The 22691-nt window shown below is 44.1% G+C and overlaps 1 protein-coding gene and 1 long non-coding RNA gene across 3 annotated transcripts in view; one reads left to right on the top strand and one right to left on the bottom strand.

Moving 5' to 3' along the window:
• Positions 1–22691, top strand: part of LOC122565175 (zinc finger and BTB domain-containing protein 7A-like) — a 183219-nt gene that overhangs the window by 121015 nt on the left and 39513 nt on the right. The window lies entirely within an intron of this gene.
• LOC148142534 (uncharacterized) overlaps positions 6579–22691 on the bottom strand; it is a 93924-nt gene continuing 77811 nt past the window's right edge. Inside the window, exon 3 of the long non-coding RNA XR_015751875.1 lies at positions 6579–7457. This is a non-coding gene — a long non-coding RNA (uncharacterized LOC148142534). The remainder of the gene's footprint in view (positions 7458–22691) is intronic.

Below are 22691 nucleotides of genomic sequence, written 5' to 3'. Positions count from 1 at the left end.
TTTATTTCCAATGCCAGAAAATCCTGTTTTGGAGCCAGGTCCCAGCTTTTATACATTTGATTTTATTAATTTTCAAGATGTGGGTGTTGTTTGCGAGAGTGCCCATCCCTAAGTTACAATAGACCTGCTGAGCCGGTCCTGGAGGTTTAGTTAAGTGCCGCCCACATTGGCGTTACAACAATCACGTGTGGGCCAGGCAGGGTACAGCAATGTTTCCTTCACAAAAGGACAAGAAATAGAAGCAAGAATAGGCTTATTTAGTCCATCAATCCTATGTTGAGGAAGACTTTTGCTTATCTGACCCTGGCCTTAGCTATACTTTTCCTGCGTATCTCCCATTTTTCTTACTGTCTTAATAAATCAAAAATTGCACCTAACTCAGCCTTGACTGTATCAAATGCTTCTGCCACCACTGATCTCTGGGGATGAGAATTCCAAAGCCAACATTTTCTGGTTGTGAAAAATTTCCTCATCCCAGTCTTAAATGGGAGACTCCCTATTTTTAAAGTGTGACCCCTTGTTATAGATCCTGCCATAAAGAGAGTGTTGAAATCAGTATCTGCTCTGTCAGAATTTAATGATTCACTAAGATCACCTTCCATTCCTCAAACCTCAATGAATCTATCCTCCTACAACAATCCCTAACAATCCCTTCATCCCAGGAATTAACCTCAATAACATCTGACCATCAACAAAAGGATGTCCCAGGATATTGTCCTTTAATCAAGGAGCCCCAAACTCTACACGGTACTCTAAGGTCTCTCCAATGGCTCATGCACCTGTAACAAAACAAGCCCCTACTTCAGTCGTCTCACAATATAGGCCAACATTCCACTTAATTTCTCCAAATGACTTGCTGTGCCTGCATTCTAACTTTGAGATTCATGTACAAGGACATCTAGATTGCAATGTACTGCTGTATTGTCTATCTCCATTTAAATAAAGTTATCCTTTTCTATCCAGCGAGTAACTACACATGGCGTACCTCTGCCAATTCATTTTTGTCCACTCAATCGTCTGTTTTTATATCCCTTTCTGGACCCAGGTTCTTGTTTTCCTCCTTATCCTTTGTCTCATTAGCAAAGACAGCATTGACATGCTGTGTTCCAAGGGACACTGAGCCTGTTGGTTTTAATGACAGTCTGAGTTTAGGGTCACATTGAGGGAAGCCAGCATGTTCCCAGTTCCTTTTTTTTTGTATATAGGGTATGCTCCCTTCATCTCGGTGATGGACCAAGTGACCTGTAGTTATTGGAGCAGTGCATGGAAATGGTTTGCAGATGTTATTCACCTGGAGTACGCAGTAATAAGAGCAGATGCAGAGGATGTAAACTATGTAGTGTGAACCCTGGGCTGGAGAGAGGATCGATCTTTTAACCTGCAGGACTCAGCAAAAAAAAGGAAGTCATGTACACTGTGTCACAGCTGTCACATCTTTTAAAAAAAAAATGTTGATTATTGGTCTCTGTTTGACTAAATCAGCTGCAACCTACTAAACTTCATGGCTGTTATTGATTAACCTGCTAATTATCTTCTGTACTAAACCTTTACATCCCTGGGAAATAGTGCAAATGTGTTCTGTATTTAAAACTGGAATCAATGGGTATCAGGGGGCAAACTCTCTGCTGGCTGGTGTCATACCTGCCACATAGGGAGATAGTCATCTCCGCTCCAACATCTCTGCAGGAGTTCCTCAGGAGTGTCCTAGGCCCAACCATCTTCAGCTGCTTCATCAGTGACCTTCCCTCCATCATTACGTCAGAAGTGGGGATATTCACCAATGTTCCGCACTGTCAGCAACTTTTCAGATACCGAAGCAATTAAATGTTCAAACACAACAACATCTGGGAAATATCCAGGTTTGGGCTGGCAAGTAACATTTTGTGCCACACAAATGCCAGACTATGACCATCATCAATAAGAGAGAAACTAACCATTGCCCTTTAACACTCAATGGCATCATAGAGTCGTAGAGATTAGATTACTTAGTGTAGAAACAGGCCCTTCGACCCAACAAGTCCACACCGCCCCGCCAAAGCGCAACCCACCCATACTCCTACATCTACCCCTTACCTAACACTACGGGCAATTTAGTATGGCCAATTCACCTGACCTGCACATCTTTGGACTGTGGGAGGAAACTGGAGCACCCGGAGGACACCCACGCAGACACGGGGAGAATGTGCAAACTCCACACAGACAGTCGCCGGAGGCGGGAATTGAACCCGGGTCTCTGGCGCTGTGAGGCAGCAGTGCTAACTGCTGTACCACCATGCCGCCCACGATGTACAGCGCAGAAACAGGCACTTCAGTCCAACTTATCCATACTGACCAGATATCCTAAATAAATCTAGTCCAATTATCAGCATTTCCCTCCAAACCCTTCCTATTCATATATCCATCCAGATGCCTCCTTAAATGTTGTAATTGTACCAGCCTCCACCACTTCCTCTGGCAGCTCATTCCATACACACACCACCCTCTGCATGAAAAAAGTTGCACCTTAAGGCCCTTTTAAATCTTTCCTCTCTCACCTTAAACCTATGCCCTCTAGTTTTGGACGCTTTCTGCCCCCCCGTCATTCTTCAGCCTCTGATGCTGCAGAGAAAGTTGTCCCAGCCTATTCATCCTCGCCCAATAGCTCAAACCCTCCAGCACTGGCTACATTCTTGTAAATCTTTTATGAAGTCTTTCAAGTTTCACAACATCCTTTCTTTAGCAGGGTGACCAGAATTCCTGTACAACATGACCTCCCAACTCCTATACTCAGTGCAATGATCAATAAAGGCAAGCATATCAAAACATCACTTTCACTATGTTATTTGTCTGTGATTCCACTTTCAAGGAACTATGAACCTGCACTCCAAGGTCTCTTTGTTCAGCAACACTCCCCAAGACCTTCCCATTAAGTGCACAAGTCCTGCCCTGATTTGCCTTTCCAAAATACAATACCTCACGTTTATCGAAATTAGACTCCATTTGCCTATCCTCAGCCCATTGTACCCCCAGGTAACCTTCGCTGTCCACTACATCTCCAATTTTGGTGTCATCTGCAAACTTACTAACCATATCTCCTTTGTTCACATCCAAATCAATTGTATAAATCACCATTATTGAATCCCAAGCTATCAGCATCCTAGGGGTTACTGCTGACCAGCCCTAGCCATTATAAATACTGTGGCTGTAAATTTAAAGTCAGAGGCCAGGAGTGAGTAACTCCCCTCCTACTTCACAAAGTCCATCTTCAAGGCACAAGTCGGGAGTCTAATGGAGTACTCCCCACTTGACTGGATGGATATATTTCCAACACCGTTCAAGCTTGACACCATCCAGGACAAAGCAGTCCGCTTGATTGGTAGCACATTCACAAATGTTCAATCCCTCCATTGCCAATGCTCAGCAGCAGCAGTGTGTACAATCTACAAGATGCACTGTAGAAATTCACCAAGCTCCTTAGCACCTTCCACACCCACAAGCACTGCCATCCTCTTATAGCACACGGACTGTAGTAGTTCAGGAAGGCATCTTTAATCCCAATTTCTCAAGGGTATCTAGGGATGGGAAATATATGTTTACACAGCCTGTCATGCCCACATTCTATGAATGAATCAACAGAAAAGGACTGGCCAAATTGATTATGTCACTAAGTCTTTCAATGGCCTTCTTGATGTCTGGTTGTTCATCCCTCCAAGACCCCTTTAACTATCTACTCACTGGATATTACTAACTTATGTATATCTTTTTGGACATAGTGCTCTCTGTATTGGTAAGAATATATTTCTACTAGTCATTTTCTTTAGGGTGTGAGGTTAGGGGGATTGGATGCGGTTGGTGAGGAGAGATGCACTTGAGTGTTTGTCGCAATGTTCGATGTGGTCACCCAGGCTTTGAAGAGAAACCTACTCCAACATGGTCTAACATCCCCTCTGTATTTCGGAGGATTTGAGACACTTGCTGGATCAAGAACTGTCCAAACATAGTTGTTCTTTGCATAGATTCTCACATTGGGGTCTGTAGACCCTGAGCGCTACATGATGAAAAAGCAATAGATTTGGAGAAGCCATCAAGTTTCTATCTTGTCCACGTGTCGGTCTTGGCACAGTGGTCGCACCGTCATCTCCTTTTGAGATTGTTTCATGCCCTACTTCAGAGTTTAGGCTAATTCTGTAATACAATTCAGAGAGAAAGCTGCTTTGTCAGAAGAGCTGCCTCCATTCACCTGATTTCTCCCTCAGTCAGTATCACTGAGCAAGATACTCTGTTGGGTTGTGAGACCTTTGTGCAAATTGGTTGCTGGCTTTCCAGGATTTAATTTCACAGAGTCGTTGTACAGAGTGGTTGGATGCCATGAAGTCTCTCCGTGCTACTGAAATGCAAGTGATGCACAGCAAACACATTTGTTGCTGTTGGTTTATGTTTTAATAAAAACCCAAGAGGAGGACTGTTTTCATTTGGGCAGTTGATGTGTTATTTCAGAAGTCGCGATAGGAGAGTTGGGAAGGTTTGAATGTTTCTGTAATGGAAAGTGCTGATGGAGAGATGAAGGGAAACCACAACAGGTACCTTTTTTTTTACTCTCTCCTGTCAGCAGCTTGGCGAAGCAGAGAAATTATTCGCTGGGTGCGGAGAGTGACCTTTTTGAAGTTTGTAACTTGGAACAAGTTTGAGAATGACATTGTAATGTGTAGGCTTGAAAAATGCAAGTATCTGATTTGGGTGACCTCACCGAAACGCCCACGTGGGAATTTTTTGGTGTTAGATATGTTTATAACACGATCGATTACGGAATACAGTTGATGTAAAGGCTGCCCAACTGAGCAGTCTTCTGATCCACCAGTTAATAATCTCCATGATTAGGCAGGGTAGGTGCTGCTGGCCTTGATTTATCTCACACTTGAATTGTTCGACCCAGTATATTCTCTCATGATGGCTATTCATACTCTACTTGCCTCTGCTGTGTACACACAGACATTTGCTCCCCATTTTAATTGCTTTACTGTCGATGCTGCACAAATAAGGGCTTTCCAAATAACACTGTATTAAAGTTAGTGAATATTAATAATGTGTACCAGTGCCATTTTCAGTTCTTGGTGTAAAACATGTGGAGAAGCAATTTGTGTTCTTTTTTTAAACTGGAACCATTTGAATCCCTGGCCTCTTTACAGATCTTCCTATGCTGCCCCTCAATTATTTGTAACTTAGTTGTTGATTTTAGTTTCCTCTCTGTTAAACAACTTGATTATTATGTCAAAGTCGTCAATCCACCAGTGTGGGTGGAACTGATACTGTGTGTTGTGTCCACCATGACAGTTCTCTGGGCTCGGGGGAAAAACTCCACCAAGAGGGAGTAAAATTACTGCACACGTTCACAATTTCAGTAATAGATTCATTAATATTTATCTCTGAATATTGAAATGTTGCTGTTGAAATTTGAAGTCCTCTGTTAGTCAACCTAAAACTTTTTGTGTGTTTGTTCAGTAATTGTCTATTTTTAGTAACTCTCTAGAAGTTCAATGTCTTTAGTTGAATATTTTAGAGCACTCAAGGCAAGAAGTTAGATTCCTTTCTGAATGTTTTCAGTTATCACCATGCCTCACGTCCCTCCCCATTGAGGGTGATTCATCAGTTGTTGCCAGGTTCTGATTTCATGATAGGCAAATTGCATTCTGATGAGCCATGTATCACAGCAACAAACACCATCACTGGAGAACTAATCCCCAATGGGAGCAAGAGCAAATCCAGCATATCTCATTTGTCCCCGTATTTCAGGAAGGGTATAAAGGTGATGAAGGCAGATCAGAGGAGCTTCACTCGATAGATACCTGGGAATGAGTGGATTGTTTGAGGAAAGATATAAAAGAGACCTACGGGACAACTTTTTCACATAGAGGGTGGTACGTGTATGGAATGAGCTGCCAGAGGAAGTGGTGGAGGCTGGTACAATTGCAACATTTAAAAGGCATTTGGATGGGTATATGAATAGGAAGGGTTTGGAGGGATATGGGCTGGGTGCTGGCAGGTGGGACTAGATTGGGTTGGGATACCTGGTCGGCGTGGATGGCTTGGATCGAAGGGTCTGTTTCCATGCTGCACATCTCTATGATTCTATGACACTCTGAAAGGTTGTACAAATTGGGCTCATTTCCACTGGAGGTTAGAACAGTGAGGAGTGATTTGATTGAGGTGTAAAAGCACCTGAAAGTGGATGTGGAAAGGATGCTTCCTGTTCTGGGTCATTGAATATTTTTAAGATGGACCTTTGATTCCCTTACCTAATAATTTATTGAAAGTTGGAAAATGCAGTTCAGATCACAAGCAAATCAGCTAAGGTGTTATTGAATAGCAGAACAGGCTTGATGGGCCAAATGGCCTACTCCTAATTTATATGTTTGCATTACAAAACCGAATTGATTCAAGTTCCCATTTCAAAAAAACTCCTTGTAGTTAATTAACCAACCAATCCTTTTTTGAAAAGAGATGTTATGATTAGATTAGATTCCTTACTGTGTGGAACAGCCCTTCGACCCAACACATTGATCCTTTGAAGAGTAACCCACCCAGACCCATTTCCCTCTGACTAATGCACCTAACACTGTAGGCAATTTAGCATGGCCAATTCACCTGATTTGTACATCTTTGGACTGTGGGAGGAAACCCACGCAGACACTGGGAGAATATACAAATTGTACACAGACAGTCGCCCAAGACTGGAATCGAACTTGGGTCCCTGGCGCAGTGAGGCTGCAGCCCTAACCACTGAGCCACCATGCTGCCCTATCTCCTGAAGCAGGTGGGACTTGAACCTGGGTCTCCTGGCTCAGAGGTAGGGACAGTGTCGCCAGATTCCTCCCTAGTGATTGAGTGCTTCTGATGCAGTGTTAGTGGGATGAAATGTGGATGTTTAATTGGACACTTAGCGTGTTATCCTAATCCCAGTTTGTACTTGACAGCCAATGAAGAAATATCATTGAATGGAATGGAATGTCACAGAGTGGAATGTCATGTGTACTGAGGCACAGTGAAAAGCTTTTTCTTGCAAGTAATACAGGCAGATCACAGAGTTAAATAGCATAGATAAGTAAATAATAGATAAACAGCGGCAAAAACAAAATACACAGGTACAGGCGAATGTTAAGAGTTTGAGTCCATTCAATATTCTAACAACCGTAGAGTAGAAACTGTTTCAAAAGCGGCTGCTGCATGTTTTCAGGTTTCTGTACCTTCTCCCCGATGGTAGAGGTTGTAGAAAAACATTGCCAGGATGGGATGGATCTTTGAGAGTGCTGGCGGCCTTTCCTTGACAGCGGGCCTGGTAGATGGATTCTGGAGATGGGAGGTTGGCCTTTGTGATTGTCCGGGCTGAGTTCACCACTCTCTGTAACCGTCTCCGATCTTGAATGGTACAGTTGCCATACCAGGTAGTGATACATCCAGACAGAATGCTCTCGATGGTGCACCTATAGAAGAAAGATTGACCACGGAAATTATTCAGTATTTCCTTGTGTCAGTTTGGGACTCAAAGCAAAGGAAAGTAAAATGCTGTTTCATTTTATAAGGAATTCTTTGTTCTGTACACATTACAGTTTCTGTGACTTTGCTGTGTGCTTTTTGGCTGTTGTGTTGCCCACAGTATAACAGTGTACTGTAAAGATGTTTTGGATTGTTGTGAAAGCCACGTCAGAGATCAAGCATCTCACAATGCTCATTGTATTTCATCTTCAGTTTTCTCTCTCTCTCTCTCTCTCTCTCTCTCTCTCTCTCTCTCTCTCTCTCTCTCTCTCTCTCTCTCTCTCTCTCTCTCTCTCTCTCATTCAATCCATTTTTTTAAACCAGTTATTCCTGTTAACCGGATGTGTGCGAGGACTGATGTGCTTTTCTCATTAGAAGAAGCAGTACAAAGAACGGGGACAACACTGATCAGTCATTCGGCAGTCACTTGTTGTAGAGGACTCCTTAGCGTTTCCCCTTGGCCTGTGACTGAAGAGCAGAGGTTCCTGATTGAGCTGGGCACCTGTTTTATTTTTCACATCAGACTCACTGGCAGCCACAGGATTCGGTCTGTGGATCCTGCTTGAGGGCCTCCTGTAGTGGAGCAGTCACCCAGAATGGGACAGAACCCTGAAAACCCAGAACTAACCGAACCTTTTTGGCTGATCTGAATTCAGACCGTACTTGGAATGGGGGGATTTAAAAAAAAACCTGGGAGTACAGAAGTTGAACTTTGAACAAACTGCTGTAAGGCTAGATTTGAAAGGATTGAATGGAAAATGTGCTGTTCAAGAGGCTAAAATGCTTTGTTTTAGCTGAAGGCAAATACCATGTCAATTTAGACAGCAAGTTGCTGACTTTCAAAATAGACCAGAGGCATTGAGTCTACACTGAAGGCTATCTAGTTGTATTACTGTCTATAATGGAAACACAATATATAAAAAACCCCTTGTTATGTCCATTAGAGCTTATAAATCTTTAATGTTGTCTATTTTTTAATGGTCATTATTGTCTGTGCTCAACCTTTCTCTAATCTACTAATGTAAAGAGAGCTTTTGTTTTGCCCTTAAAGAAACATGCTCTCTCTCCACTGATCTTTCATCAAACCAGGCAGCTAAAGGTTGCCTGCAAACTGTCAGTTTGCCTCTGAAACTAACCTCTAGTAGGATGAGGAGGATGGTGCCTGGATTGGGCCGATTTATGTACAACATCCATCCATTTCCTCTGAACTTGAGCCGTATGTGCTCTGTCTTGTAGCTGGAACACCTGCGGTTATGATGAGCACAGTCTCCAATCTTTCAACATCATCTTTCACTTTGTTTCTAACCATCCCCCCATCCGACTCCAGCCTATTTCTATAAGCTTGCGTTTACAGTGAATTCTAAAGGATGATTTGCATAACCAAATACATGTTTCTTTGAAAATTATTTTTATTCAATCTCGAGAGCTCAACACACTAATGCCCTCCCCCCTCCTGCCATTCTAGCTTTATAAGATTTGCATTGGCCCTGGGCATCCTCTTGAAATGGGGCTGCATCCACCCTGGTAGGGGGGAGATCCCTCAACACGATATTTTCACAGAGCAGGTGAATTCTCATCGATGCATTTCCCTTAATTCAGGGCATTAGAAAATAATAGCCTGCTCATTATTTCTGTGAAAGATCCTTGCACAGAAAGGATCTTGACTCTGTGAAGTCAACTGCTTCATTTCCTACATTACAACAGTGACTGCAGTTTGGAAGCATTGACAAAAAAGGCAGGTGTGCATTTCTATAGCACCTTTCTTTGACAGCCAGGAGGCCAATTAAGTACTTTTTGAAATATAGTCGCTATTATAAGAAAATACGGCTGCCTGTTTGCTCACAGCAGACTTTCGTGATCGGTAACGATTTATGATCAGATGAATTTTTTTTTTAGGGATGAAACTATTGGTCCAGTTTGTAGTGATTGGAATGAGGTCAGTCAGCATAGAATGAGTTCCCTGATTGGACCAGGTTAACAGCACCAATTAGGGAGCCCTGGCTGACCGATACAAACAGAGCGTCCGGGGTTCAGCTCACTCGAGGAGCTGTGTCTGAGCTAGCTCAGTCAGCGTCATGTACAATGCACATAGCAATAAAGGGTGGCTGGGTGATGGGATACCAGCCTTCATGGAGTTATTTCACAATTCTCCAGGGTAAACTCTCCCGCTCTTCGAAATATTGCCAGCAATTGTTTCCATCCCACAAACACAAGAATTCAGCATCTCGCTGGAAGGTTGTCGTCTGCCCAGTCCCTTGAAGTTTGCTACTAGGTTTTCAGTACAAGAAAATCTTTGACTCTGATTTTGTCACCTTCATAACATCAGCTGTTCTGAGTGCAAATCATGTTTTATACTTTTGATGTGGTTTGACTCCATTCTGAACAACTCTTGTAAATGTTTTGAAGTTGAATGTTGTCACAGTCTGATGTAGTTCTGGGACATTGCAGCAGGACACCACATTCAATACAGTCAACATTTAAATGACTTCTGCTTAAGTCTGCAGGTAGTCAAGTTAGAAAGTGGGCAGATTATGAGCAGCCATTGACTGGTATGCCCTCCCATCGATGCCAGCGAAATGGGTTTATTTGGTTTACACCAATGATGTTCTTCAAGACCTAGGTGTGAATTTTCCAATATTGCAAATAATAAAGGACAAGCTTGCATTTATATAGCACTTCCACAACATTTCAAGTTATCCAGTTAAGAAATTTAAAATATGGCCATTGATGCAACAGAGAACCATTGAATACAAAATATAGGAGCAGGCCATTCAGCTCTTTGAGCCCCCTCCACCTTTCAATATTATCATGGCTGATTATCCAACTCAGTCCCCAAATCCTTTGATCCCAAGAAATATATCTGCCTCCTCTTTGAAACCATTCAATGTTTTTGCCTCAAACACTTTGTGGCAGAGAATTCCACAGGTTCACCACTCTCCTTATCTTAATCGTAAGTCATCCTATATCATTCGACTGTGAACCCCCACCTAGTCTGGACTCCCTAGTCATCAGGAAAGTCCTTCCTGCATTTACCCTGTCTAGTCCTGTTAGACTGTTTTGGATTTCTGTGTGGAATTGGGGCAGTTCATTTGTACACAGCAAGCTCCCACCAGCAGCAGTACAATGAATGACCAGTTCATCTGTTAAGGCTTTTGGTTGGTCAGGATGCAAAGAGTTCTGCTCTTTTTAGAATAGTGCCATGGAATTGTTTACCCCCCTCCTCCTGAGGGAGTATACAGACCCTCTGCTTAACACCTCATCTGAAAGGCAGCACCTCCAAGAGGGTGCAGCGTTCCCTCAGTACTGCATGGCTGAAACTGGGTCACCAAACGTCCACAGTGGTATTTAAACATTGTGACTTCCAGCGCCTGTAAGTTGATAACCACACCCACTTGTAGAAGGCCCCTTCATGGCCCACATGGTGCTTCATATCATTGGGTGAGGACTACTCCTTGCTCCCATCCACTTTAAGCTCTGCCCAGTGACCTTTGGTGATGGGAGCCCCAGTGTGGAAAGAGTAAAGTAATATCTTTTGTTCATTTGCTGGTCACAGTCAAGATTCGATGTGACAAGGCTGTTGGGTTCAAGTGATGTACCTTTGAGAGATGTCACCCCTGTGTATGCTCTTGAATACCTCATGGCCATTTTCTGTCCAGATGAATAAATAAGGGATGTTGCATTGAAGACTGAGGCGAGGGAAAAGTTTTGTTCTTGAAGGGCCATGAGTCTTTGGAACGCTTCACCCAGAAAATGCAGCAGGCAGGGTCACTGTTTTCAGGGACAGAGATTCTTTACTGACAAGGGAGTTGAAGGTTAATAGGGCTAGGCAGGGATGTGTTGTTGTGCCACAATGAGATCAGCCAAGCCTAGAATGGCAGAGTAGGCTGAAGGGTCCTAATCAGTATGTTCATATTTGCACTTTGAGTAGAAACATTTAATTGCAGTAAATATGTGGTGTCTTACAAATGTTAATAAAGTTGCCATAATCCTACCAGACCCAGAGATCTGCTCCGTCACTAGAGAGATGACTGGTAATAGTTTAACCTCTGGGACACTGTCTCCGTAGAGGGGTGAGGTTGAGTAGGAGACTCCTTCATGGTAACCTCAATCGGTGCAAGAATTGAACCCATACTGTTGGTATCTCTCTACATTGCAAACCAGCTAACTGACCCCCACATGTATAAATGTCTCTTGCCTTGGTTTATTTTTTTTCAAATCACCTTTTGACAATATTATTTAATTGATAACCTAAATGTTTTGTTTTAGTTAAACATTAGTTCCCACACAGAGACATGAGAAATGTACAATAGCTCAGAAATTCATGGATCCCACAAATGTAGTGTGTACTGTGCTTTTGTATTGAAAAATCAGTTGGTGTTTTGTTCTCCACTGAATGCACAATCGCAATATCCCAAAATGCATTACAACCAATGAAGTGTAGTCAGGAAATATGGCAGCCAGTTGAGGTGTTCAAAACTCCCACAAATAGCAATTTATAAATGACTAGGTTTGGGGTTTTTGTAGCACAGTGGTAATGTTCATATCTCCGAACAAGGAGGCTTGGGTTCAAGTTCCATCTTGCTGTAGAGATGTGTAATAGCATCCCTGAGTAGTTGTGTAGAAAATGGGAATAAACGGTCAGGTAATCCGTTTTAATGTTGATTTGAAGGACAAACGTTTACTGGAATTACATGGGAGATCCCCACTGCTCTTTACCTTTACCTCCTGAGAGCAGGCAGGGGTTTGGTCGCTTGGTCCCGTCAAAAGACGGCACTTTTAGTATTGGGGCACTGGCAGTACTGTGTGGGGAACAAATACATAGGCAAGTTGCGCTCTGATATTGGTGGATTCAGTATGAAGGTTATTGAAAGGAACTGGTTTTAAATATATAATCACTTTTTAAAATGCACTGTTTAATTCCGTAGCCCTCACGGGGCCGAGGGGGAGAGAGAGAAAAACAACTACTGCTAAGAGTTTTGTTTCATGAAAATATTTGAATTGGATTACATTGCACGGTGTAGATTGTTTTACAACTTTTAGTAAAGCGGAAGTTAAGAGAATTGACTGTCATCCGTGAAAAGGGGACGGTTGGTCAGCGGCTGCTTATAATCGGTCTGTGCTGACACCCACTTTCACTTTTCTACAAGCAGATGTCCCTGGACTGGAGCCAGGGCCTCTGTGACTGACTGACAGAATTGGTTGTCAGAAGGCCACAGAAAAATTTGTGTGTGTTTTTAGTTTTTAAGAAAGAAAGCCGAGCTGTCTCTCTGTCTTGGTAAGTGCACACACTGAGCGGCTGCTTGTGATTTTAGTCTCTGAGCTTTCTGATGGAAGCTGAAAGATCTGAGACAAACGCAGCATTCCCAGGTGCCAAGTAAACGTTCCAGCGGTTTGTTGCTTTCCCAAAAAAAAAGAGCACGGCAGCTTGTGTTGTTTAATTGCCAGCAGCAATATGAAAACAAGGTGGTCCCAGAAGCACCATCAAATCTCATCAGGTGCAGTCAAAAGTTGGGGCCAAGGGACAGGCTGGAAGCTGAAACACAGTCAAGGCCTCTGGATGGCACTGACTCAAACCAGCACCATTTCCCATCCCCCGACTCAAAAATAACTCCCTGCCCCTGACCACACCTAACATTGCCCTGCCTCTGATGTGTGCAGTTTTTTTTTGGGGGGAGGAGAAATTCTGGGCTGCTCCGTTAAAATGTCAGCCTGCTCCCCACTGCTCTTAGAAGGTTGGAGGAAGGTTAGTGCTCATGTTTTAGTGGAGGAGAGTACTGTAGCTGGTGAGTTTTAGATCATGTACAGACTGAGGAGAGTGAGCTTGTTGACAGGTTGCCCAGCAGTAAACCAGTGGGGTCTGGGAACTGAGAATAACTTGTAAATTAACTCCAGTGATTCAAACTGAGATTTGAAGCAGTCAGCACACAATGGTTACAGCTGTTAAACTGAGGTACAGCCGAAGTACTTCTATCTTTTGATTTTACAAGTGTACATTTTTAAAAGGAAGGTAGCTATTTGCTGATCATTATTATTACTGAGGCCTACCTCATTTATGATGAAACCTTGGGTGTTTCGGATGTTGTACCTGAACAGTAGTAACATCTTGCAGTTGGTACTTTATTAATATTAGACTTTTATTGATTAGATCACATGTCAAATGTTATTTAATTTTGATCTCTAAGCATGTTTTGTTTGATTTTTATGATATTATAAGAAGTTTAGTGTATAACTGCTGTTGTGGAGAAAATATAGAGAATCACCAGGAGATGCAGAGAGTTCTTCAAGAAGTAGGTCTTTTTGCAAAAAAAAACCATGACACTGAGAAAGCAGATTCTCGAATGCCCACGAACCTCAGGGTCCATGGTTTTTATATATTTTTATCATGTTTCTGTTAGCTTATCAGCATGTTCAACTATATTAATCAAAGTACATCAGTCTAGCTGCATAATAAGCCAGTGATGTTAGTTCCCATTATCTCTTTAGTTGTACATTCTACTTAATGTTATTCTAATGTCACGGTTAGATATGTATTAGCAACTCTTTGCAACAATGGTCTTCCATTCCAGACCAACCTGTCATGATAGAGATTTAGCTATTCCATCTATTACAATAGTCTCCTGTCTCAAGCTGACTCTACTAACTATTAATTAGATATTTTAATGTCAGGTCCCAAATATTTATTTTCCCAATCCTGTCATAATAACACTTAACAGAGAAACTTGCTTTATTACTTGTGTTATCTCATTTCGCCATAGTGACCTTTCAGCCTTAACTTTACTCTGCTAATTGGTGTAAGATTGTTCCACTATGGTTATCCCATCCTGCCTTCCTCAGACCACAGATTGCCAGTGGTCTTCATGCTTTAACCCTTCCCATGCTTTCATGTTCTTTATTTTTCATACTGTCAGGCCAGGTAACGTTGCCTTGAAGAGAAAATTATGCAGATGGGGGCTGATTGAAGCAAAGTGTGAGAAGGTTTGAATGGAACAGTTAGGCCAAATGGCCTGTGTTTGGGATGCACTTTGTCCTAAATTACTGGTTAGGTCCTAGCTGAAATATTGTGGTCAATTTTGAACACTATGCTTCAGGAAGGATATGAGGGCTTGGTGACCTTACTCTGGTAACTGCCAGAATGGTATCGGTGACCAAGAGCCAATTAGGACTGGGAATGTTTTTGGTGAAGTTCCACAACCACAGAACATGTGGGTCATTCCCAAAAGGGGCAGAATTGAGCTGAAGAGATTTTGTTTAAAAGTGGAGTAATAATATTTGGAATGGGATATCTGAAAGGATAATGAATGCTGTTTCAATAATACCTTTTGATAAAAGAAACCATAGATCTACTTGGGAACAATGGTGGGGCATTGGTGAGAGAGCAGGGAAAATGGAAATTCTTGGACAACTCTGTTCAAAGATTCAGCCCAGGGATGATGGACCAAATGGTCACTTTCTGTTTTAAATCGTAACTTATTACACTTGAAATGGTATAGTTATCTGGCATTTCTTGTTGCATAAATGACCTATTGCAGCGTGACATGCACAATGATATTTTTCTGAGAATAATCTGAAGGTATAGTATTCACAATCTCTGTCATCGTATGAAGGTAAAGTCAAACACATTACACTGTGGTCAGCAAGCCCTCAGAATTGTAAAATAAGGAACACGTGACCACAATTCCAGTCAACTACAGACATCGCCTTTAGTTGTCTTGTGTCCATGAGCATTATAAAATGGGCTGAAAATGTGTCGCTGGAAAAGCGCAGCAGGTCAGGCAGCATCCAGGGAACAGGAGAATCGACGTTTCGGGCATAAGCCCTTCTTCAGGCTTATGTCCGAAACGTCGATTCTCCTGTTCCCTGGATGCTGCCTGACCTGCTGCGCTTTTCCAGCAACACATTTTCAGCTCTGATCTCCAGCATCTGCAGACCTCACTTTCTCCATTATAAAATGGGCACAATTCAGCAGTGAGGAGAATTAAGCTCCAGATAATTGACCTGAGTTGGAGCCAGGCTGGGTTGGATATGATTGGAGGAGTGAGAGAAGTTGACTTTTAAAATATCAGTGCAACCAGGTGACCATAAAAATACGAAATGCTCACTACGAGCAGTAATTAGAATAAGTTCTGGATTTCCAGAAAATGTGCAGTGCTACAATTTGAAGTGACCCTCCCATGGTAGTTTTGCCTGCTATGTGTCTAGAGGCTGAGGAGGTTGCTAACCTGTAACCATTAATTGTCTCATGCAGGAGTATCGTCATGGCTGGTCTTTGTGTAAGTCTAGACAAAGTGAATGTTGGCAGAGTATTGTCCTGTCTGAGACTGACCCATGACTGTCTGTCTGTGTGTGTGTGAGAGAGAGTGTGATTACTGGATGCTTGCAAAATGGACAGACGTAGTGGGTAGGTGCTGACTTTACCTTTCTTGTATCTTTCTTGATTCAAAGGAAGGAAAGTCTTTGCCTTCAGAATGATCCTGAATGGTCTTAATAATGTGGACGTGGTAAAGGTGTTTTCTGTTTTGACTGGGTCTACAATTAGTGGTAGTTTGGCGCAAGACAAGGGAGGCGCGGTGGAAGTTTGGCGCAAAACTGGCAGACAATGGAGGCGCGGTGGTAGTTTGGCGCAAAACTGGCAGACAAGGGAGGCGCGGTGGTAGTTTGGCGCACACCTCCTCCTACTGCCCTCTTGACCACCACCAAACCATCATCTCCCAGACCATCCATAACCTCATCCACTGCCTCCAACCTCATAGTCCCACAACCCCGCACCGTCCATTTCTACCTCCTGCCCAAAATCCATAAACCTGACTGACTGGCCCGGCCAACCCATTGTCTCAGCCTGTTCCTGCCCCACTAAACTCATCTCTGCATACCTCGACACGGTCCTGTCCCCCTTAGTCCAAGAACTCCCTACCTACGTTCGGGACACCACCCACGCCCTCCACCTCCTCCATGATTTTCGCTTCCCTGGCCCCCAACGCCTTATCTTTACCATGGATGTCCAGTCCCTATACACCTCCATCCCCCATCACGAAGGACTCGAAGCCCTCCGCTTCTTCCTTTCCCGCCGTACCGACCAGTACCCTTCCACTGACACCCTCTTTCGACTGACTGAACTGGTCCTCACTCTGAACAACTTCTCCTTCCAATCCTCCCACTTCCTCCAAACGAAAGGAGTAGCCATGGGCACCCGCATGGGCCCCAGCTATGCCTGCCTCTTCGTCGGATATGTGGAACAGTCCATCTTCCGCAGCCAAACTGGCACCACCCCCACCTTTTCCTCCGCTACACTGATGACTGTGTCGGCGCTACCTTGTGCTCCCACAAGGAGGTTGAACAGTTCATCCACTTTACTAACACCTTCCACCCCGACCTCAAATTTACCTGGACCGTCTCAGACTCCTCCCTCCCCTTCCTAGACCTTTCCATTTCTATCTCGGATGACTGACTCAACACGGACGTTTATTATAAATCGACCGACTCCCACAGCTACCTAGATAACACCTCCTCCTTCCCTGCCCCCTGTAAAAACACCATCCCATATTCCCAATTCCTTCGCCTCCGCCGCATCTGCTCCCAGGAGGACCAATTCCAATACCGAACAACCCAGATGGCCTCCTTCTTCAAAGGCCGCAATTTCCCCTCAGACGATGCTCTCCACTGCATCTCCTCCACTTCCTGCTCTTCTGCCCTTGAACCCTGCTCCTCTAATCGCCACCAGGACAGAACCCCACTGGTCCTCACCTACCACCCCACCAACCTCCAGATACATCGTATCATCCTTCGTCATTTCCTCCACCTCCAGACAGACTCCACCACCACTGATATCTTTCCCTCCCCTCCACTATCAGCGTTCCGGAAAGACCACTCCCTCCACGACTCCCTCGTCAAGTCCACACCCCCCACCAACCCAACCTCCAGTCCCAGCACCTTCCCCTGCAACCGCAAGAAATGCAAAACTTGCGCACACACCTCCCCCCTCACTTCCCTCCAAAGCCCCAAGGGATCCTTCCATATCCATCACAAATTCACCTGCGCCTCCACACACATCATTTACTGCACTCGCTGCACCCGATGTGGCCTCCTCTACATTGGGGAGACAGGCCGCCTACTTGCAGAACGTTTCAGAGAACACCTCTGGGATACCCACACCAACCAACCCAACCGCCCCGTGGCTGAACACTTTAACTCCCCCTCCCACTCCGCCAAGGACATGCAGGTCCTTGGCCTCCTCCATCGCCAGACCATGGCAACATGACGCCTGGAGGAAGAGCGCCTCATCTTCTGCCTAGGAACCCTCCAACCGCAAGGGATGAATGCAGATTTCTCCAGCTTCCTCATTTCCCCTCCCCCCTCCCACCTTATCTCAGTTCCAACCCTCGGACTCAGCACCGCCTTCTTGAACTGCAATCTTCTTCCCGACCTCTCCGCCCCCCACCCCCTCTCCGGCCAATCACCCTCACCTTAACCTCCTTCCACCTATCGCATTCCCAACGTCCCTCCTCCCTACCTTTTATCTTAGCCTGCTGGACACACCCTCCTCATTCCTGAAGAAGGGCTTATGCCCGAAACATCGATTCTCCTGTTCCCTGGATGCTGCCTGACCTGCTGCGCTTTTCCAGCTCTGATCTCCAGCACCTGCAGCCCTCATTTTCTCCAATTAGTGGACACTGTTTTAAAATTGGAGATCAACCTTCTAGCACAGAGGTGAGGAGGATGTTTGTTCGTTTTTCTCGGAAGATTGCGTAACTTTGAAACTTTTTCTCTGGATGGTGTGGAGGCAGCATCAGTAAATATTTTTAAGGTGGAGGAAGATTGATTTTCAGAAATTTGTACCAATTAGGAAGAAGATGAGGACAGCAGGACCTCTGGGTCTCGGGAAATAAGTTACTGTTCCCTTGTTACTGGTTCAAAATCCTCCTTACCAAGCAACACTGTTAGTGGTACCTCCCTTTCACGGACTGCAATAATTCAAGCAAGTGGTTTATCACAATTCCTCTAGAACAACCAGCAAGGACAATAAGTATTGTCCTTGTAAACCTGCCCATACAGCAAGACAGTTTTTATTGTTAGCGAGTCTTCTACAGATATGGACATGATGAAAACCTGGAGATGGAGAGCTTTTGGATTGATGGGTCCACACTTTCAATCTTAATTCCTTATGGGTATGGGTCTCCAGTACAAAACCTTTTCACTCCCTCAGTTCTGATGATGTGTCTTGTACAGGATTGCTGGTGTGAGGTATGGTCCCTGAGGCATCAGGCGCTGCCCTTTTCTGGTTCTGATCAAGGTTTGTTTTGGAGAATTGAAACCTTCACTGTGCACGGCAAAACCTGGGGGACAGCTTAATGTTAACATTGGACGTTTGACCTGGTTTACACAAGGGCAGAAACCATTGGCTATCAGGTGTTAGCTGCAGATGGATCAGGAATGATTGCCTTAGCTCATTCTCCCCAGCAAGATTGATTAACAATGAGAGCTCCCTGGTGACCCAGCAGGAATCGGCTAATCCTGGCACAGCATGGAGTTTGAACAAGATGGAATGGACTCAATACTATTCAACCAGCACCTTTTGAACCCACACACACACCCACCCTTCTCCTGCACGAATAGATCCTTCCGTCACTTGCAGAACCTTTGGGCTCTGGTCAATTAACGTGCACACATCAGAGAAGCCGATTGAAACATATTGGACTCCAATGTGCAATCCACAGAATTTTATTGCTCTTAGCCCCTGCCCACCCCTCGCTCTCTCTCACTCTGTTCCCAAGGTAATACAGAGCAAAGATCAACAACAGCACTAGATAGAATATAGTTGCAAAGTATGGAAAATGGAATCTGGATTGAGGTATTAAATAGTATGATAATCTAAGGTTTAGGACAGGTGTAAACGTATAATTTGCATTAAATAAACTTGAAAATGCATTACTTCAGTACCATCTTCAATCTCACTGGTCCAAAGACTTGAAAGCAAATTTCCATAACATTTGATTTATTTCATGAAATGGAATTGCTGCAGTTAAGCCAGAAGCTTCTCACATTTTAACCTTGATGACGCAGCCATATTACGTGCAACAAAAACTTGCAACACTTTTATCAGGATAAAAAAAATCTCAAAGTACCTCATGAGAGAATGCAGATGCCAGGGTATGATGAATACAATTGGTCAAATAATTGCTGGTATACCCATGTAAACAATGAAGTTATTAGACCAATGTTTTTATGCAGAAGGCTAAGGGGTCACCTTTTGTTACAGGTATTGTTTTCAAGGGGCTTACTTTCAGCACACGTGACATGGTTCTCAAAAGAGTTGACGAGGTGACGATGGAAGTACACCCACACCAAGCATTTCTTCCCCTCTCTCTTTTTTTTCTCTAAATTAAGGAGTTGTTCTTCACCCACCACACCCGGAAGAAGAAGCTGGGACTGGTTAGGCCTGTGGTTTTTATGGGAGTTAGGTGCCAGCGAAACCCCAAAAAAGGCTGTGCTGTGCTGTTGAATGCCAAACGAAAATGGCTGGCCCTCTGCTTTGTTGCACCAAGATTGAGTTGAATCATCTTTTAGAGTCACAGATGTACAACACAGAAACAATCCCAACTTGTCCACTGCAAGGGCCTGATTAATTAGCAAGGCCCTCTCTTCCCACGAAGGTGATGGTGGAGATCACAAGGGCCCACTGTTCATTATCCAGATCAATCAGTGAATTATTGGCCCTTATTGTTTATTTTCTTTCCTCCCCCCACCCCCCCCCCTCCACCTCACCCCCCCCCCTCCACCTCACCCCCCCCCCACCTCACCCCGTACCTCTTCCACCTCACCCCGTACCTCCTCCCCATTCTTTCCTCATTCTTCCTGTGTTTATTAATGAGTAAGAACTGAGGGAAATTCAAATCAGTTTGTTTTTAAAAATGTTATCACCAAAATTCAGGTTTTGATGTGAATATACAGGTTGTACTTTCGTTCTGAAATTTTGCGGCTGGGATCCCTAGAAAACTAAGTTGACTTTTACATGTGGCACATGAAAAGCTGTTTTTAAGGTCCACAGTCATGAAGGACTTGACATTTAGGTGAAATAAATTTTTGCACGTGTATATATGGTAAGTATTGTAGTGACTTTGGGGACTAATAAGGCCAGGCTGGGAGAAAGCTCTGCCATATCCTGTGTCAAGGGGTTACTGATGGGCCAGAGTTAATGGACCTGAACTGATCGAGTTGCCAACAGTAGTGGGATTGGGGAAGAAGTTCTAAAACCGGCTGGAGAGTTGGCACTTCTTTCTCCAGTGATTTCATCTGTCACTTGAGTTGAAATGCTAGTGCCACTGCTGAGAATGTACTTACCTGCTCCCTTGCCCTCGAGGTGCTTCTGATAGTGCCAGGCCTGGCTCTGTGTGTATGTTTATGTGCACTAAATCTGAACTCTTTCCCTGTGACATGCAGTTGCACACCTCCCACAACTCCCAACCATCCACACCCGGCAACTTCCCCTGCCATTGCAGGAAGGACATGCAAATCCTGGGCCTCCTCCACCGCCAAATCCAAGCCATCCGATGACGAGATGAAGCAAGTCTCATCTTCCACCTTGGGACCCTTCAACCACATGGCATCAGCATCGATTTCACTAGTTTCCTCATCCCTCATCTCCCCTCTCCCCTCCTCATCCCAGATCCCACCCTCCAACTCGTCTCTGCCCTCTTGACCTGTCCTACCTGTCCATCTTCCTTCCCACCTATCAGATCCACCCTCCCTACCAACCTATCACAATCATCTCACACCTGCATCAACCCATCACCTTCCTAGCTACATCGCCCCCCCCCCACCCCACCCTCCTATTTATCTCCTGAGCCCTGCACCCCCTCCCCTCCCCACACTGCTGTATCTGGGTGCGAACTCCCCCAACATTGCTGATAAGGTCTTATGCCCGAAACGTCGACTCTCCTGCCCCTCGGATGCTGCCTGACCTGCTGTGCCTTTCCAGCGTCACACGTTTCGTCCCTCATCTTACAATCGCAACTGTGTTTGGCTTATTGAGGATGCTGATTGAACATTGCAGTTGACACTTCAGCTGTATTTTTGGGGGTTCCACACCTTGGCATTTCTAATTGTGTCACATTTACCTGTAGACAGTCTCAAAACATGACTCATTATAGAGTAAGTGTTGCAATGTATGTGTTCTGTGATCCTTAAAGTAGAATTGGCGTTTGGTGGGAAAAGCTCTGGGGAAGATCAAAGGAGACTGAAAGGGCTTTTTTGTTTGATAAATTTTGAGGGCTTGGTTTCAGTAGTCTTGCATCTACCTGCCTGACTACATGTGGAGTGGGGGGGGGGGCGAGAAACAACCCCTGGTCTTGATGCTGTAAACTATAGCTGCTGGTATTCCTTATTGTTCTGATGTTCCATTACATTGAGGCCCAGACTGGCTGCTCTGGTGAATCACATGGACACTTAAAAATCCCAGCACTCTGGTCAGACAGGATCAGTAAATCCTCCAGTGTTTCTGCTGTGACCGACACAATGTAAAACCATTATGTTGTTTTTGTGGGGTCTTGTCGTGTACAAAATGGCTGCCACATTGGTCTCCAGCCTCTAACGGTCAAAAGTAAGTAATTGTATCAATACCTTTTTTTAAAAAAAACTTTATAAATCCAATTGTTTTCAGAGTAACCAGTAAAAGCATTTCATGACCATAGATTTTCTTCAGTTGACAAATATAGGTAAAAGATGATTCATTCAAGACCCCAGTAATTTCAGCAAACAAGCAATACACTGACCAGTTAGATTGTAGACCACTAGGACCAAATATTAGACAATCCACACAACAGTCATTTCTCATTTCGTGAACCTCCTCTCGTTCAGAAAAGCTGGGTATCAGGGAGGAGGGGCACAATTCTTGCTGTGATGTTCAGGCCCAGAGTTTTGGATTTGTTCTCCCGACTCGAACATTCTTTTCTATGCACTTTTCTGACCAAACATTCAATCCCAAATTATCCCCCCCTCCTTTGGCCCCACAACCATTTTGGTCAGATTCCTGTGATACGTCTTGGGATGTTTTTCCCTGTGTTATATAAATGCATGTTGTTGACAAATCTTTGTCACGTGGCCCTGAAGGATTCTGCAGTGTTATTTATAAGAAAAAGGCAGAATTATTTTTACCCCTTTTGTTCCAAGCATTTGTTTGTCATTGGTTC

The sequence above is a fragment of the Chiloscyllium plagiosum genome, unplaced genomic scaffold (genome assembly GCF_037043375.1).
Source record: "Chiloscyllium plagiosum isolate Xiang-an unplaced genomic scaffold, Cpla_swu_hap1 HiC_scaffold_28, whole genome shotgun sequence".
Lineage (NCBI taxonomy): Eukaryota > Metazoa > Chordata > Chondrichthyes > Orectolobiformes > Hemiscylliidae > Chiloscyllium > Chiloscyllium plagiosum.
Note: the sequence above shows the minus strand (reverse complement) of the source record. Positions and strands in the feature narration are given on the sequence as shown.